Here is a 17,830-nt window from a genome sequence, read left to right as displayed (position 1 = left end):
CTATTTATCCCAACAGAGGACTATGCTGCTCTTCTGCAATCTTCTTAAAGAATAGTTTGCAGTTTATAGCTTATAGTTTAACAGCTGTTTTCAGAAGTCTGCCTTTTCCCTCTCTTATTACTTTTGATGTCCCTGGTCAGCCCCTCTTGTACTTTGAGTGGAGAAATTGTATGCTTTGAGTTGAAAAAACGATTAAAAAAAAAAAAGCAAAACAAAACAAACTAAAAAACTTTTTTTTTTTTTTTTTTTTTTTTTTTTGCCAGTTTATTTACTACTTGTACAACAGAAGAGAAGGTTTGAAGGAAGAAAGTGCTGATAAGGTAGGAGAGTGACTGTCATGCTTATAGCATGTTTTACAGCTTCAACTCCTTCATAAAGATGGTTTCTTTTCAAGGTTAAGGTTAATCTCTTGTCACAGGACTTTTTCCTATACAGTGTTGAGTTTGCTGAGCATTTTAATACAAGGTCTAAGAAATACTTCCAGCATCACTACATATAAATCCAAATCTTCATTCCTCTCCAGAAAGCCTGTACAATATCACCAAAACTATGGGATTTATTTCTGCTGAGGAAGCAGAGGGATCAAAAGAACTGAAAGAAAATTATTATTTCAAGATAATATATTTTTAAAGTATTTTAGCACATTTTCCTAAGTGTCACAAAGTAGAAAGTACTTGGAGTTTAAGTCCTTTATCCATGTGATAACCAAGATCCTTCCTGATTTACTTTATAGAAAGAGGTCTTCGACTAGGTTGAATTCAATGGAATAAATTGAGCTCTATAAGTTGTGTTTATTGCAATCAGAAAATGGCAAACTAATCTGAACCCATGCCAAAAAATTCCCCTTCTGTAATTGTAGCCTGTTTTCTTTATCACAGATGTAGAAATGGGAGAATTAGAGTGCATTATAACTATTGGAAAACAAAACATGAACATATAAACATCTATACAGAAATATTCTAGATTTTATAAGTAGTTTAGAAGTTCAAAGCAGAAAATAGCTTCCAACAATAGAAGTGATGTTTTTTAGCACACCATTAGATCTGTGTTGGACTGTTTCTGTACATACGGATTGTAGCCCTTAAAACCCCAAAACCAACTCCAATTTATCTTTGTAAACTGAGGAGCTTGTATGTGATTTAATGGAAATGCTACCAATTTGCTTTTCTTTTATACATTTATATGCAGTTATTTTTTTAATGGTAAGTAGTGGTAAACTATCATTATATATCAATAATTAGCTGCCTAATGGGGTAGACGTGAATACCTAAAAAAATTACTGTTGAGTATGCCCTCTTAAAGTCTTTAAGATTTGTGTCTTCAATGCCAGATCCTTGAATTAATACTTTTAAATACAGTAAATTGTTTCGATGGCATATTATGACCATTTTTTAATAAATATCTTGGTATTCAAAAATAAAAATCATGGTTTTTCTATATGAACACCATGTAGTTTAGCATCTCAGATTTTCAAAACTTGCTTTCTTCAAATTAATGTCCTCTCTTGAGAGAGAGATGTGAGAACAAACAAATTCAAATTTTATTTTGTTTTCTTTTTTAATTTGCCTGAGTTTTCATTAATTGTGAAGTAATTTCAAACTAACCTTTAACTAATTCTTAAGCTCACAAAGCAGTGCCAGGCAAGAGAGAGAAGGTCATGACTGCTGAGCCCCTTCCCCGTGGTTTGTCAGCAGTGCTGCAGCGGGCTGAGTGCCTGAGCTCGGCTGTGGGATGGGCAGCAGGGCTGGGCTGGCTCCGCATCCTGGTTATCCCCGGTTATCCCGGGTTATCCCGGTTATCCCCGGTTATCCGCGGTTATCTCCTTCCCCCAGCTCTGTCACCCACAGTTCAGCCTCGCATCGAGCAATCGATGCGTCTGATGGGCAAATACCTCTCAGTGTCTTTTACACAGATGAACTTGCTGCCACTTGACAGAGTTCCAACCTTTTACACCTATTAAGGAAGGAAACAATAATGCTGTCCTCTTCTCTCTAGGGTGTTCTACATGCTGCCCCTGACTGTGTCCTAAATGAATCAAGAAATCAATTTGCAGCCTCTCAGCCTCAGTTAAATCAAACTTATTCACAGTTTCTGCTGAGTGAAAAACATCCCATGCCTCTCTTTGGTACCCACTGTCATTTTAACAAGATCTAGCAGAGCCTTGGCCAAAGCTACACTGTCCAAAATGCTTCATTTTGCCTTTCCCCCCTCTTTTTATCTTTCCTTGTTACCTTTTCATTATTTTATTACTTTACCTTTATTAGTATTATTTGTGGAAATTATTTCTTCTCCTAGAAACATTGTCTGCTAAATACAGCTGCCAAATGAGGTATAAAATTAATTTTATCACCAGAAGAATGGAACATAATATGGAATAAACTTATTTTATTGGAAAAATAGTTATTACAAGATGAAATATTACAGTGTTTATTGTGAACTTATAGATATTATAGGCCTGGTGATAACCCAAGAGTTTATCTAATTTTTTTCATGTGAGTGTTTACTTTTTATGGCAAAAATAACATTTTTGCATTTAATAATACAGAGCCTGAGGCTCTCATGTTTTTTTGAGATGGCATTTATAATGTAAACACCTGAAAGTTAGTGACTTAATGCAACATCCAGTGCAGCCTCCCTAAATAATCAATGGAAAGAGAAAAGTATGTGTGCTTTACAGCGTTGTAAGAAAGGCAAGCAGTACACTGAGTCTAAACCACCACCCTTCTGTCCAGAGAGAATCTTGGCAATTAACCTAATGTAATAAGTTACTTAAAGGCATCTACAGGCAGCTCACATGTTCCTCTATTAGGAATGTTTTCCTTTCAGGTAGTGAAAGATGATTCCAGTAAAGGAAATTGAACCTGAACAAAGATGTTTCATAGATAAACTAGTTTAAAATAGTGTTTAAAATTCTTAACTAACATGCTTTTTACCTTCTTGGTACAAACTACTTTGAATTATAAGATAAGCCCTTATTTTTAACTCATATTTTTCTAGATTGAAGGAAAGGAATAATGTTATCCAAAGAAGCTGATATTTCTTCTTTTTTTCCAGTATATTTTTAAAAAAGATAAACTAAAAACTTCAGAAAACCTTTTCTCACATATTTAATCCCTCCTTAATGCAGCTGATTGCCAGAATGCTTTTTCTCCATATGATTACTAAGATTTATGATCAATATATCATAATGTCATAGCATTGTGGTATCATATTAACATATAAATCCTAACCACTACGTCATGTAGAATGAAAAAAAAAGAATATCTCTTTAGGATATGAAAAAATATCAAAACAAAATAAAGTCTTATTACCTCACTTTATAGTGATTTTGTCACACAAGCATATAGATTATCTCATTTTTCATGCATTAGAGGTAAATATGAGTGCAGTCTTTCACTGGCATAAATTCATTCTCCAATCAGTTCTGCTATATCAGCCCATGGATCACCTCATTTCCCTGGTGTGGCTACAGTGAACATTGCTCCAACGTAGCCAGACATGAAAAAGAAATCCGACAGGCAACAATTATGAATACCTAGAAATCTAAAGTTGTTTCTTGTGGAAGGTCACTGAAATAGTTCCAAGAGAATTTATCTTCTGATATTCTCCTGAAATAGTGTGCTTTTTACTCCCTTTGACATTTATGATTAGTAATACTCAGGAATATACTCTATCATTTTTATGATGCAACAGTTTTTGCTGCACTGTCTAGTTTTCATTTGAAACAAAATAGGCTGAATCAGTTTCTAGTAGTTCAGACTTAAGCAGTATGTCTCCACTTGGAAATCAGCTATTATTCTGAAGAGGCTATCTATCAGGAAAAAAAAAAAAAAAGAAAAGAAAGGAAAAAAGGAATAAACAGGCAATTTACACTACAAAAACCCAATGGAGGAAAAAGCAAAAATCCATTATTTATGACAACAGTTATTCACATCTCTGAATTATTTACTTTTTCAGTTTGTGTAATATAGGTGCCAAATGTGAATATAAATTTTTATTTCAGAGTTTCTTTGAATGTTTCATGCATGAAACAATACTGTGCTTGTTTACACTAAATTTGGGAGTAAGCTCTTGCTTTAAATTTTCTTCTTTTCTGAGACAATAATTTCATTTTGGAGGGAAATAAGCAATATTGTCTGCTGAAAATAATTTATTTTTTTAATTTTTACTTATTTGGAGGGGATTTGGTTAATTAATCTCAGGTTTGCACTTTAAGGACTCAATGTAATGGAAACTTATTTTTTTGGTTAGTACTGGGTTGATGAGAGCACGGGGTTGCTAAGTTACATGTCAGGGTCCTTCAGATGGTGGTGGTGGAACCAGCTCTGCCCCTCAGGTGAGGATCCTTCATGATCCAGTCTTGGACTGTCCCCTGAGGGTGGCTCAGGCTCCCAGTGTAAGCAGTTTGTGGTGCTGCTCTGCAGGAGCCACCAGCAGAGCAGAAAAGCTCTGAAAAGCCTGGTCAGAGCCACATGGGCTGGGGCAGCGTGCTGAGTGCTGGAATGGGGAATCCCTGCAGATATCCACCCGTGGGACCAGCAGCTGATGGGGGTGGGGCTGCTCAGAGAGTTACATGGGGAAGGCGCCCCACAGGATGTGAGGAGAGAAACTCTGTGTGTGCATGTGGGGGGACTCAAAGAGGGAATCAGAGAGACCCAACCAGTGCTGTGCACCATGAGGTGGAGACTGCTCTGCTGACCTGCCCAGACTTCTTCCTGGAGAGCAGCATCACTGCCACTGCCCCAGAGCAGTAGTGTCACTCATAATATTTCATATAGCTCTGATTAAAATTTCCAGGTAACTTGGCCCATTTATTCTGCACACTGTGAAACTGGCCTTATGCTGTGACAGTCTTTGAGTATAGGGTCTGTTTTCCTGTTATCTTGAAGCGGAAAAAAAATTTTTCTTAATATGATCGCTTAACAAAAGAGTTGAGATAAAGAATCGAGTAGAAGAAAATTATAAGTGAGGCCCCAGAAAATGGACCTAATCTTGTAACATTTGTACACCCCTGAAAGAGTGCATATGAAAAGCCAAGCAATCATCACAGTTTATCTCTATGTGACATTTCCAAATGCTATTTATACATTTTCTGGGTCAGTCTTTTATGAAAATAGCCATGTATGCCAGCTATCTAATGACCTGGCATTTGAAACCAATTCAATTTATATGTTAAATTTGATGTTAGGGGAAAACCAATACACTTACCACATTTTCGTTCTGTAAGACTAGTTGTCGTCTTAATTTGTCTGGAAACATCTTTTTATTTTCCAGGAGTATCTCATGAGATATAAAGTAACATAAATCATTCTAGCTCTTCTACTACTGGGAATAATTGTTAAGGGTAAATTTTGGCCTAGTCAATATACATCACAGTGACACATAAAAACAGCACCAGCAATGCCCTTAATATTCTCCAACAACTATCTGCATCTCATGGAGGAGTGAGAAATCAGCCGTTCAAAGTTGAACTGGGCAGTAACTGAATGCATCATTTTCTTCTGATTTTTTAGCAAAGATGAAAGGTGTATATCCTACTCACCATTCTGAAAAGGTTCTCTATAGGGAAAGGTCTGAGTAACCACAGTCTTTACATTTAACAGGCATTGTCTCTTTAAATCCCATTTTATTTTTGTAATCTTGGTAGTTAGAGAAAACTCATCACTTTGACTAAACCATCCAAATGGTAACAATGAAAAGCTTCAAACCTTCTTTATGCTGCATGGCAATGAGCACAGGGCATTTGAAATATTTTTAACATAACAATATGATCTATTATTGCTTAATATGCTTGTAAACCCAGTCTTTAACCAAAAATTTTTAAGCAAAACAAAACTTCAAGAACTTTAATTTTCTGCTTTATTCAAGACTGTCTAAAAGATCTGTAAAATACTGGAAGATTTTGTAGACCTATTTTGCAGACCTGGTTAGATTTTAATCACATTAAATACTGAAGATAATATTCAGTCACACAATTCAGTTATTTATTTGTTACTCATATTTTATAATTTATGCTACCAGAGTGTCTTTTGGCTTCCAAGGTGTCAAAATGATGTGTGAAAAGTGAAATGTTCAATGACATCTTCCATTTCCTCTAATGTTTAGATAACGATTTTAAAGTTGTAACAACTGTCGTTCCCTAGTTATAAAAAAATTACATACAGTGCCAATGTAAAAAAGAGTTGTCCCTCCACAAATTGAACATTGTATCAGAGTGCATGTGTTAGAGTTCTCCCTCAAGATAATCTTAGCAATCTTTAGGTATCGTATTTTTAATTCCAGTACTGTATTTGCAGATACAAAGTCTTTTACTGAGGTTTTACTTTCATTTCTTTTTTTTTTTTAATGATTTTATTGTAATTAAATATCCCTTTTTCCTTAATTATGTTTTCTTAAAAGGAGTTTGCTTTAACAGTTAGGTCAGTGGCCTGAGACTGAAAGATTCTAATTTAATACCAAGGTCTTTGCTATGTTTGTGTCTCTAATAGAAAGCCTGGGAGAAATGTTCTTTTGCAAACATTGTTAGCAGTTACATCTTGTTAGCAGCAGCAACTGCAATTTCTTCTGTGCTGCAGGCAATGCACATGCAGAGAAGAGACCTTGACACGTGTACCCAAAGCAGAATTATGTCCCCTGCTCTGTCCCATGTGGTCCTGAGCCACATCAGCCTCCTCTGTAATGGATGTGTACCATGTCTGCTTAGCAGGGTCCATCATGGATAACCAGGATAACCAGGATAGCTGAGATGACCATAGACACTCTCTTGATTCATCCATTTGATTCATCCATTTGCAGAAACGAATGTGTTTTTGGATAAAGAAAATTGGAAGGACAGATAGGAAAACCATTGTGACACATCTCACTCCCTTTAGCATCAAAGGGGTTGGAACACAGTTGAAATTGAAAAAAAGTTAAGGGACTGTGGTGGAACCTATCTCTATTGCCTGTGACTTTCAAAGTAAAAGGAAAATAATGTTTTTTACCTAAAAAGGATCTAATATTTTAAATCAGTATTATCTATTGTATTGTTAAATCTGCTGGCAAAATTATCTTAGAAACTAAACTCATTTGAAAAATAGCCAAATATTTCTGATTAAGCTAAACAAGAAGATTCCAAGCATTGTTTTAGAAAACATGATGCAAAGACTATGCAATGGAAATTTCATCCAAAAGTATATACATATAAAGTATCAAATCAAATGAACCAAAGAACAATGATGAAAAGCAACAAGTAGAACAAACCACAGATATCATTAAAATATGCCTGTATAACATATAATAAATAGTTTTCTTTTTTCAATATCAAATTGTTCTGATACAGTCTGAAAATTACTTCATATCAGTAATTGTAAAACATTCTGACATATGAAAGAAGTATATAGGATACTATGCATTTTTCAGTTTTGAATATAAAGTGTGCCTTATAATTCCATAGATTACCTTACACTGGATAAAAGAAGTTAAATTTTACTTCTAATTATGCCTGGCTTTCTCTAGTAGATTTGTGCCTTTGTTCTTTAATTTTAAACTACTTTTCTTAGAGTATTTTGTGAGCAAAGCCCTCTCTCATCCTCTCTCCACTACCTAAAAATAAGTCCAATAATAGATTTTTGTTGTCTAGCTCTTTCACTGATGCATTTTTTAGTCTGTAAAAATGCAAAAATCTGAACTCCAGGTCAGCCCTACATTCATTTTATGGAAGTGCTTGGTTCAACACCTCCAACAGAAAAATGCTGAATATTGAAATATATCTTCATAATTCCTAAAACTGAATCCATGGACCAATTTTTGCACCATAGTGCTCATTCATCCAGGTATAAATAAAAGCAGTATATCTGAGGTGCTTTTGCAACCACAACTGATTCTAAGTAACAGTCTATTAAAAATAATATTATAATCCAAAAGCTGTGTAATTCCCATCAGTTTCATAGCAAAGAAATTTGCAGAAATGAAGCTGACAGACACTCAGTATTTTAATAACAAATCAACAAGTATTACATATCTCTGGGCTATATTCTACTGGATGCCTTTTGGCTACAGTCTATTTGAAAAGTCTGAGCTTTAAAAATAAATTTTAACTATACCTCTCAATAGAAGTGTTTCAAAAGAAACATGCAATGTAAATATTTTGCCAGTGCATGGAATGCACTGTTCTTTGAAAAACTCATATTAAGAAATTGCCATTTCACACACAAGATCTGACAAAAGTAGAGGCACACATTTTCTGTGGTCTGAAAAACATTGCAGTTTCTGGCTCGGAGATTATAAAGAAAAATGGAAACAAAAATGTGAATGAAAACAAGAAAAAATATTTCCGCCTCTGCAGAGTAACAAGACAAGGAGTATTTCCTACTGTCCTTTAAACAGGAAAATTTTCACTCTTGATGTCCCCCTCAGAAATTGCAGGCACACATTCATGACAATAACTTTCATAAGTGCAGCTGAAACAGCCATAAGCACTCTGTCAGAGCTGAGGGTCTTGCAAAACATGGATTTGTAATTTGAACACAAAACAAGCATAGTGAATATTTCTTCAGGTAAATCCAATTTAGAAATTTGGAATTTTGCAGATACAGAAGTTAGACAGTGGACTCTGAAGAAGCAAAAGCAGACCTCTCTAGAGATTTTGGGGGACTTCTGGGTTTGTCTTTGCCTTTTGTGCCTTTTGCACTGGAGACACCCAGATAAATGTTTCAAGTTTGATTTTAGAATAATGTAAATAAAATAAAAAGGTAGAGACATATCTTACCTGTGTAATTTCAGGGCCTTCTAGAGGAATAAAGGAATGGATATTGCAAAAGTTGGATGAAACATGGGATGCAGAGAAGTAAGCAGTCCTGTTTTACTTCACAAATCCTCAGAAAACTCTAGGAGTTACAGCTTCCTGCCAGTATAAGTCAGTTCTGCTTTTACTTTTGAAAACTCACAGTATGACACTGCTTACTGCATGCTATTTTGGGTGCCCTGAGTAAAACTATGAACACAGGCACTTTTGTGCAAAACATCATAAAGCCTCTCTGATGTTCATTCAGAGTCCAGAATTAAAATGCAGAAGGCTCTAGCAAGCAAAATACAAGCTGATTTTCTTCTTCCTAGTGGAAAAATAAAGTACTCTCTGGCAAGTAACCAGGGTGGTGGGAAGGTAACTTATTTTGTGTGAGAGCATTTTGCAAGTGAAAGGGATATGCCTTCTGTTTAGAGATTAGTCAGGGAAAAAAGTGGTCAATTTAGAGCAGTCACAAAAGTTAGTCAAAGAAGAGAGTTTCTATGGTCTGGGTTTTGCCCTCTGGCCATTTCTTTTCCACCAAATTATTTAGTTTCAAGAATCATACAATCTTCACACTGAGTTAAAAAAAATATGCCCAACATATTGGTTTATTTCCTTACATGTTTTTAGGGACATTAAATGAATGTTCTTGCTTTTGTTATAACTCTCTGTGAAAATTGAATTTTATCTACTAGCTAGTGTTGGGGTTTCATAGTCAAATGAAAAAATATAATAAAAATTAATACAATTTAAAAAACCCACAAAAATCACCTAAAAATATTGTGGAATAACTATGCAACAGGTAATAATTTTCCATAGACATCTTAAGTCAGTTTAGTAAATTTTGAGGATTAATTCAAATATTCATTGTGCCTTTAAAAAAATGAGGATATTTGGTGAGAAAACAAGAACTATGTATTGCAGTAAAACTTCAGCAATTATTATGAAAGGCATGTTTATGGTGGGATAATTTAGAACCTAGTCCTACATCAGTTATAACTCCAGGACAAGAAGCTTTCTGAGCACTCCTAAATAGGAAAAAAAAAAAGAGAATATATTTTTTAAGACATAATGGGTCCTGGTAATGATAAAACTAAAACTAAAAAAAAAGCTCCAAGCCACCAACCTCAAGAAAAATCTCTCTCCCTTTTTTTCTTCCTCATACAGTCTCAGAAAATTTCTATGTGGAGCTGGAAAATTTCTTTTCTGTACTCCTGTTGCATAATTTTTTTTTTTTTTTGGTAATAAAATACGTTATGGACAACTATGGAGATCTTAGTCAGATGTTCAGAAATTTCATGAGCAGAACACAAGATATGGCAAATGAGGAAATGTGACTCTAGAATGGATAATGCTGTCAAACAACTGGATGAGATCATGGTCTGCAAAGAGAACAGTTCTGGTTGATGCAGATGTGAAGTCTGGTGCCTTGGCTATTGTGGAATCCCTGTTTTATTTATTTACATGTAGATGTCAAAGTCAAATTGACTTCTATCAAACAAACACAAGCACCCCTAATATCACAGACTTTAAAACTTGAATTGAATGGGCTTGAAGTACTACAGGAAAACTGTCCACCTGTCATGTCCACAAGAATCACTTGTGAGTCTTTTGAGGATGATTTCCTGAAAACTTCTTGAAGATTATCTCATACTAATGACTTAAGTATAAGTAACATAATTTCAGTATCAGGCTGGAAATGAATACAGTTTATCAACTTAGAAACACTTTTAGCTTTAAGATGTGGATAGATCAGCTAATATTTTTTTCTCAAATCAAAGCAAACATAATGTTATACAGGTTAAGGTTCTTTGACAATACTGTGTTTTTCTAGTACACATTATTTAATTATTCATGAAATTATCAAAACCAAGCTGACAGAGATTTTTTTCTGCTGGTCTTACCTCAGGTATTTTTTGTCTGTGCTAGAAAAAGCTTTTGTCTAAATCTTGACATTAGATTTGAGTAAGGGAATCAAAATTAACTAAGATCACATATTCATATCTTCTGCACATTTTATCAAGCTTCATTTTTTGTTCGCTTGTTTTAAGAAACAGGAATGTTTGGTGAGAGCTGGTGTTTAGTGAGAATGGTTACTTCTTACTCTTCATTCATGGTCTGACATCAGCTCTGTACAGATTGAGGTAGAGCAACCAGAAGAATGTGAAGAGGAGACAGACATTCTCCTAAGCTCTGTGGAAACTGAAAAAGTGAAATTGGAATTTAGAAATATGTTGCCATCTACCACCTGGAAAAAACTGCTTTTTATGAACTACATTTCTCACTGACTTTCTACTGATAAAGAAGAGGTGATAGTTCATTCACCAAAGCAGAATTAACTAGACACAGATGAAAGAAAGGGCCAAACCTATTGCTGGCAGATGTCCTCTCAACATCCTCATTTACTGAAATGAAGATATCCTCATTTACTGAAAATGCTGGATCTTGTCACAGGATATAATCTAAGCAAGATGTGCCATGTGAAGCAAACATAAATGAGCCTTAGAAAGTAAACAAAAATAGAAATTTCTTGGAAATGCTTGTTGAAGAGCTGATGAAGATGGCTGGGCAGAACAATGGCCAGGTTTTTGACAAGGTGAAGACAGGATGCAGCTATAAGGAAAAAGCTAAAGCCAGTTGTACAGGCTGCACCTTAAAAAAGTAGTCTAATGAAGGCTAATTCACACAATTATGAGAAAAATTTTCTAACTCAGGAGAAAACACATACTTATTCCCAGTACAATGTTCTCATGTGATCAACAGTCTCTGCTTGTCTTTGTGTAGGCACCTTCTAATGATCACTAGACTTTTTGATATTAACATAGAGATGAAATAATTTGGACCACCATCTATTAAGGAAAACTTTTATCTTTGTTAGCTCTTTCCTGATCTCACAGAACATGTTATTTCCTCCAGGGAAGAACCTTAGTTAAATGGAAGAGATCAGCAGAATAACTCTACTCATCACCTGAGCAAAATTTTCAGGAGGTTTGGAGTTGTTGAGTTAATTTTTATTCTCTACTAAATAAAAAAAAGGAATGTGTTTTTACAGAGAAAACAAGAACAAAAATACAGTTAACCTGTTTGGAGTATTTTCTTTCACTGTCTTTATCATAATTTAAAATAAGAGTTTAATCCATCCAAAACATGGGGCTTAAATTAGGTGTTTGCTTAGAGGTAAGAGCATAATAAATTTGGAATTAAAATATATATATATAATTTAAAGCTTGCTTGCTGATCAGCCAATTATAACATGATATTTATTAATTTCTTTTAAATATAAACCTGAAATATAGCGTTCAATCATACTTTATGGATATATGTGTACATACTATAACAACTTGAAGAAACAGTCTTAAGAATTCAGTAATTACCTTTTATTTTCTCTTTTCTAAAGAAAACATATTCCATTTTTCAGAAACTGAACAAAAATAAAGGTGGAGAAACCCAAGAGAATTGTTTGTCTTTTTAAAAAACAAAGAACTCTGTAAATTTTTTAAAGGGGTCATTTTTCATTCAAGGAGATTCGTGCTTTGACATTTACCTAATTGGACTGAAGTAATAAGATTTCTCTCTCTTGGGTTCACTCAGTTCACTGATATCAGAATAAGTTGAATTTATTCAGTGAAGGAAAGGAAGTCGGGTGGGGAGAGGGACAGAAGGGGGATGATTCTCCCATACCACCTCTGTTCATCATGGCTGAGATCATGGCTCCTTGGAATTTGCATTTCGAATTTTCATCAAGTTAAAAAGAATTAATCCAGGGTAGGTAAAAGCCAGCACAACACTTGTGGAAAATGGAATTGCTGGGAAAATAGGAGGAGTTTCATTGCTCACAATAGCAGTGAAGCCTTTCAGAATATCTGTATCTCTGGATCTGTATCCCACAATTCAGTATAAGAATTGGTGGGATTTGTGTTATTTGTTTTGTTTTGTTTGTTCTTTTTTTTTGTGTTGTTGGGATCTTTGCCATTTTTATAAGGAGTTTTTAATGGGGATTTTGATATGCAGCATTTTCTAAAGCTAATCTTACTTATAACCTCTTCAGGGAGGTATAGCTTCAAGAGGAACCAAGTGGAATCAAGAGAGCACAGAAGTGAGACCTTGAGGTCTTCATAGGCTGAAATACAATAACTTTTTCTTTCACTCCTGAGAAGTCTCCTGTCACTATTCAAAATTAATATACGACGCTGAATGTTTTTGGGTTTTTTTTAATGCATTTTTTTTCCCCTCCCTTTCATCTTTAGTAATTTTGCAACTAGAATTCCATTCCCACTAAAGTATCTTACAAGTCACAGCTTCTGGAAGAGAAGATAGAAGTTACACATGAGACAAAAATGCATGGATTGATCTATTATACTAATGAGTGTCTTTTTAATTGAATTATCTGGAATTCATTTAAAAATAATTTTCTGTATTTTCTAATATTATTTTAATATTATTTAATGATAATCTTGTGCATTTTTTTATTTTCTCTGTAATGACTTTTTTTTTTTTTCCCAGAGGGAAAAAAGTTTAATGAATTGCAACAAAATATAATTACTTATGACTGTACTTATTGGCTTGTTTGAAAAGCCTGTGGAAATGGTGCAGAACCAGTCATTCAAAGAATCTGAATATCTTACTGTAATCAATGTTTCCAATGATATTTCCTTTCTCTTTTACTTTCCTTTACCCTTCCCTTTTCCTTTCCCAGTGAATATTGTTATGATAGAATACACTGTGTTTGGAAAATAATATTCAGATACTGATTATCTTTTTCCCCTCTGTTTCTATTCCCACCACAAGATAGAACCAAATAAGAATGAATTCAGAGCAGGTAAATCTTCTAGATGATCCCCTGAAAGAAATGGAGTTCTCTTATTGTCTTACAATTAAACAGTGTTTAGATATAAATTGAATGAAATAGGGGATGCTATCTCTTCTCTCTCTTTAGCCTGAGGTCTCATGCTGATATCAGATCCTAAGAGCCTGAATTGGGCTGGTGTCTGTAAGTAAGTCGTGCATATTCTCCCTTCTCCTGCAGAGAAGACAGTGCCTATCATGAGATACAGATCATATGTAGTGCAGTGCAGAATTCAGCTGTGAATAACAGAATATGTAGAAGAATACCAAGATAAATATTTTTTCCATTTGTTTACATACCACTCATACACTTTTTCACATACATGACCAGTTGCCTACAAATGTAAGAGCCTTTCTACTTCAACATAAGTAGCAATATAAGTCTTAGTGCACCCATTTACCTGTAGAAAAAAAAATAAGCATGAAAAAAGAAATATTAGAAATATCAAATGTATGTTTATGAAGAAAAAATATAACTGTGTCTGATCAGCCCAGTATCCTGCTGCATTATAATGTCCCAATTTGAAAATAAGCGTAAAATTAATACAAGAACTGGAATAGGGACTACAAAGCTGGGGCATTTATGGAAGAGATACTTATGTACAAATTTCAGTGGCAGAAAATAACTGTGCTGGATTAGTTCAGAAAAACTAAATTAAATTTTCTAAATTCAGAAATGTCAATGTGTTTTGGTTTGTTTTCTTTATTTTGTTTAATTAATCCTCATGACATTTCAATTCTGAAAATGAAAGAAATCAAATAAAACAAAATAAAATGAAGGATTCTAACCTGAAGAATTCCATAATGTCAACACTTCATCCCATATGCCACCAGCTAAGCTTAAATGATAGCTTGGAAGGCAATTGTGTAAATTTTAAATCCTTTGAGATGAGCTGCTGAGTAAGGATCCAACATTTATCACTTTTGCCATGAGGAAGATGAAAATAGGATGCCAAATATTATTTTATTTTTGTTAATGGGTGCTAAAAATGTTACATAGGACAAAGTACCCTCAATCTATGCTCAGTGTACCACCCTAAACCTCTACCTTGTTTTGATTTCTGGGGCATAGAGGTAAGGAGTAGAGCAATTTTTTTGAGTTATCTGATTTCTTAGAATGAAAAAACTGGGATTTTTTATTACACCCTGAGAAAAAGTTTTTCAGTCAGCAAAAATGAAAGAAGAACCTTGCTTTGTTTAACACCAGTGCCACCTCCCATTTTGTTTAGTTTTGGGTTTGTTGCTTTTATTTTTGTTTTTGTTTTTTTATCCCTAGGTATTCCCCTCTTCAATCCCTTTTTCTAATTCAGAGGGAAAAATGTTTTCCTTTTTTTCTACATTGAGCTTCAGAGGTAAATGCTTAAAAGAAGAGAATTTAATACAGTTTACAGTTGTATTCTGGACACAACAATCATACTAACTTGTTTTCTTTCATTTTTACTTAGGGGAACCTGTGACTGGGTCTGTACCATCTGCCCTGTGTGGTGGGCCAATGCCTCCACCCCAACAGAGCTGTCGGAGGGGGAGTGCCCACTGCAAACCTCAGACTGCAGCAATTCCCAATTCTTTTTCTTGGGGTAGCAATGGCCAGCAAGGAGGGGTAATGGCTTTGAAGTAAAAGAGAAGGGATTTAGATGAAATATCAGGACGAAATTCTTTGAAGTGTTGAGACACTGGAACAGGTTGCTCAGAAAAGTATGCCTGCCCCATCCCCAGAAATATTTAAGACAAGGTTGGATTTGGGCCTGGTTTAGTGCAAGGTATCCCTGCCCATGTTGGGGAGCTGAAACTGGATGACCTTAAAGTTCCCTTCCAACTCAGATCACTGTGACATTCTTTTCTATGATTCTATGATCTTTAAGTATCAAAGACACGAAAGATAGCACTGAGTAACTGCTCTTTGCAAAATGTTCCTATTTGATCTACAAGCAGGACAGGCAAATGCAAATGTACCTCGCTTCACTGGCCGCTGTGTGCAGTCTGCCAATTAGACCAGCTGATGCCCTGACGTGAAGTCTACATGAGTAACAGCATGGAAAGGCATTGACCTCGAAGAGTCAGAGTCAAGCAACAAACAAGACCTTGTGTGACAAAATCTGGGGAGAAAAATGAGCCGGTTAAATGTGGTATTTCATTGTAAACTGAAAATATTCACAAAGCCTCTTCCTTTTAAAAATGTTATCTCTTCATGTGCTTTACTCTTTGGTACCAAAGATATTTGTTAATAAGTAATTACTTCTAGGAATTTGTGTTGAAAATATCTTTACCCACTGGAGAGGGAGGAATGTACGTAGTTGATAGTGATGTATCAAAAGGAAAATTAAAATATAGTACAAATAATAAACAGAGATTTTTAAGTTGTTTTATTTTTTGGAAGTGGAAATAAGTTTGGAATAAGTTGGAAAGTTGTGTAATGATGCTGAAACGGTCTTGGGAGGGACAATTTCACAGGATTTAGGAAACTTTCTGCTACTGGAGGACACACAAGAATCAAAGGAAAAAAAATCTGGGGGGGAGGTGCAGGGGAGAAAGGCACATCTCCTCTCCACAGTTATGCAGAAGTCCAGCCAAAATTAAATATGTGTAGATGATGTAAGTAGGCTGTGGAGAGAGGGTAGGAAGAGATTGACTGTTCTAAATTAAAACATCCAGTTCATCTTTCCAAAAATAAACCAGATGGAGAAACTGTGACTGGATTGGTCTGGACACTAGCCAGATGGAGGACCAGTTATTCTGGCAGCCAGGAGAAAGGAGAGAGCAACCTATGGGAAGCACAGCAAGGTCCCAGACAGATGAAGATGTGAGTAGCCCAGGAGCAAGGTCAGGCCTGCCTTGGGCGCTGGCCAGCTCACCCGCAGCAAGATGGGGAACAGCTTGTGCAGTGGTCAAGCTGCTGCCTTGAGGAGCCAACCCACCTCCATGTCCATGGCAGGGCGGTGGGGCTTCACGCAGGGAAGGATGTTGATAGCAAAAGAAGCTATTGTTGTCACTGAATGACTCTGCTCTTTAGGGAAGGTTTAGAGAAGCTAAATCTAGCAAGGATGAAATGGGATGCTTGGATTCTGTTGTTTTATTAAACAAAATCTACTTTTTTTAAAATTAAAATCTACTTTTTTTTACTTTTCACCTTGGCCAGATAACATGCTTTCCGAAGTGGAAATTCAAATTTCCCAGTATTTTCAAGATCAGCAGTTTTTGTATTCATGTCTAGTCTCAAATTTGGCCATTTTGACAAAAGTTTTCTTTGTATCATGTGTTTGTAGGTGAATATTTTATAGACTGTAAAGGTGAAGTCTTCCTTTCTCCTTAACAAAATTCCATGTCTGTTTGCAAATGAAGATTTGAAATCTGAAAGTTTGCACCATAAAACTCTGAAAAATGCATGTGACAGAGGAAAACTGAGTTAGTAATCTAGAAGCTAAGATACATGGACAATATATATACGTGTAGCTTCTTTCACAGGTACCAGTATGCTAAAAGTACCTAAAAGCAGGGTTTATCTGCTTGGGTACACTTCTGATTTTGTGTGATTGTATGTAACCTCAGAAAATAGATCTGCTTTTCATTAAAATGACACAGACTGAAGTAGAGATGAGTATAGCTCTTTATTGTATCTCTCATCTGAATTTCTTCAGGTATTATATGTGCCAGACAACTAAACATGTCTTGTATGCAGGGCCCATATGTACTGTGGAGCATTCTCATAGCTATGGCAGCTACCTGGTCAGAATATGTAAGATCACTGAAACTGGTTTGAAAAGGAATATCAGGGCTAAATTTAGCAAAGAGTGTAGCCACAGCTATGTAGTTCTGCACTGCATTATATGGACTTGCCAATTTTTTCCTTCAGCCATTGTATTTCCATTTTACTACCTCATAGAACTGCAGTTTCCCAATAAAGTAAACTTCTAAATACAAGCAGTGTTGCAGGTCTTTGCCACCATCAGTCAGGACTGTATGAAGAAAGTAGCAGTTTCAAGATTTACAGCTTGTTAATTTAAACTGTGTTACAGAAAACAAATTCAAATGCCATGTGCCTTTGCAAGCTCTGTATTAAAAGTTTGCTCCAGGCCTGACCTGCAGAGAATAATTGCTGCATAGTCCCTCATACAGCTCTAAAATAAGTAAAAAAAAAGAAAAACATCTACTACGCCTATGTCTAACAAGACAATCAGGTTATCAGATTTATCAGATTTCCATTGCCAGTGACTCAGGGCC

The 17,830-nt window shown here is 35.3% G+C and overlaps 1 protein-coding gene across 7 annotated transcripts in view; it reads right to left on the bottom strand.

Annotated features, from left to right (window-relative positions):
• Positions 1-17,830, bottom strand: part of CDH19 (cadherin 19) — a 114,607-nt gene that overhangs the window by 57,938 nt on the left and 38,839 nt on the right. For 2 of the 7 annotated variants that reach the window (XM_074548001.1, XM_026797917.2), the window contains 2 exons: positions 15,566-15,708; positions 10,872-10,969 (listed from right to left, as the gene is read on the bottom strand). The exons of 2 other annotated variants lie outside the window; for them this stretch is intronic. The gene's annotated coding sequence lies outside the window, so the exon portion shown is untranslated. Of the gene's footprint in view, positions 1-8,749; positions 9,311-10,671; positions 10,830-10,871; positions 10,970-15,565; positions 15,709-17,830 lie in introns of those variants that run through there. 3 more of the 7 variants (XM_074548012.1, XM_026797920.2, XM_014272654.3) reach the window with 3 other exon arrangements.

Source organism: Zonotrichia albicollis, chromosome 1 (genome assembly GCF_047830755.1).
Source record: "Zonotrichia albicollis isolate bZonAlb1 chromosome 1, bZonAlb1.hap1, whole genome shotgun sequence".
Lineage (NCBI taxonomy): Eukaryota > Metazoa > Chordata > Aves > Passeriformes > Passerellidae > Zonotrichia > Zonotrichia albicollis.
Note: the sequence above shows the minus strand (reverse complement) of the source record. Positions and strands in the feature narration are given on the sequence as shown.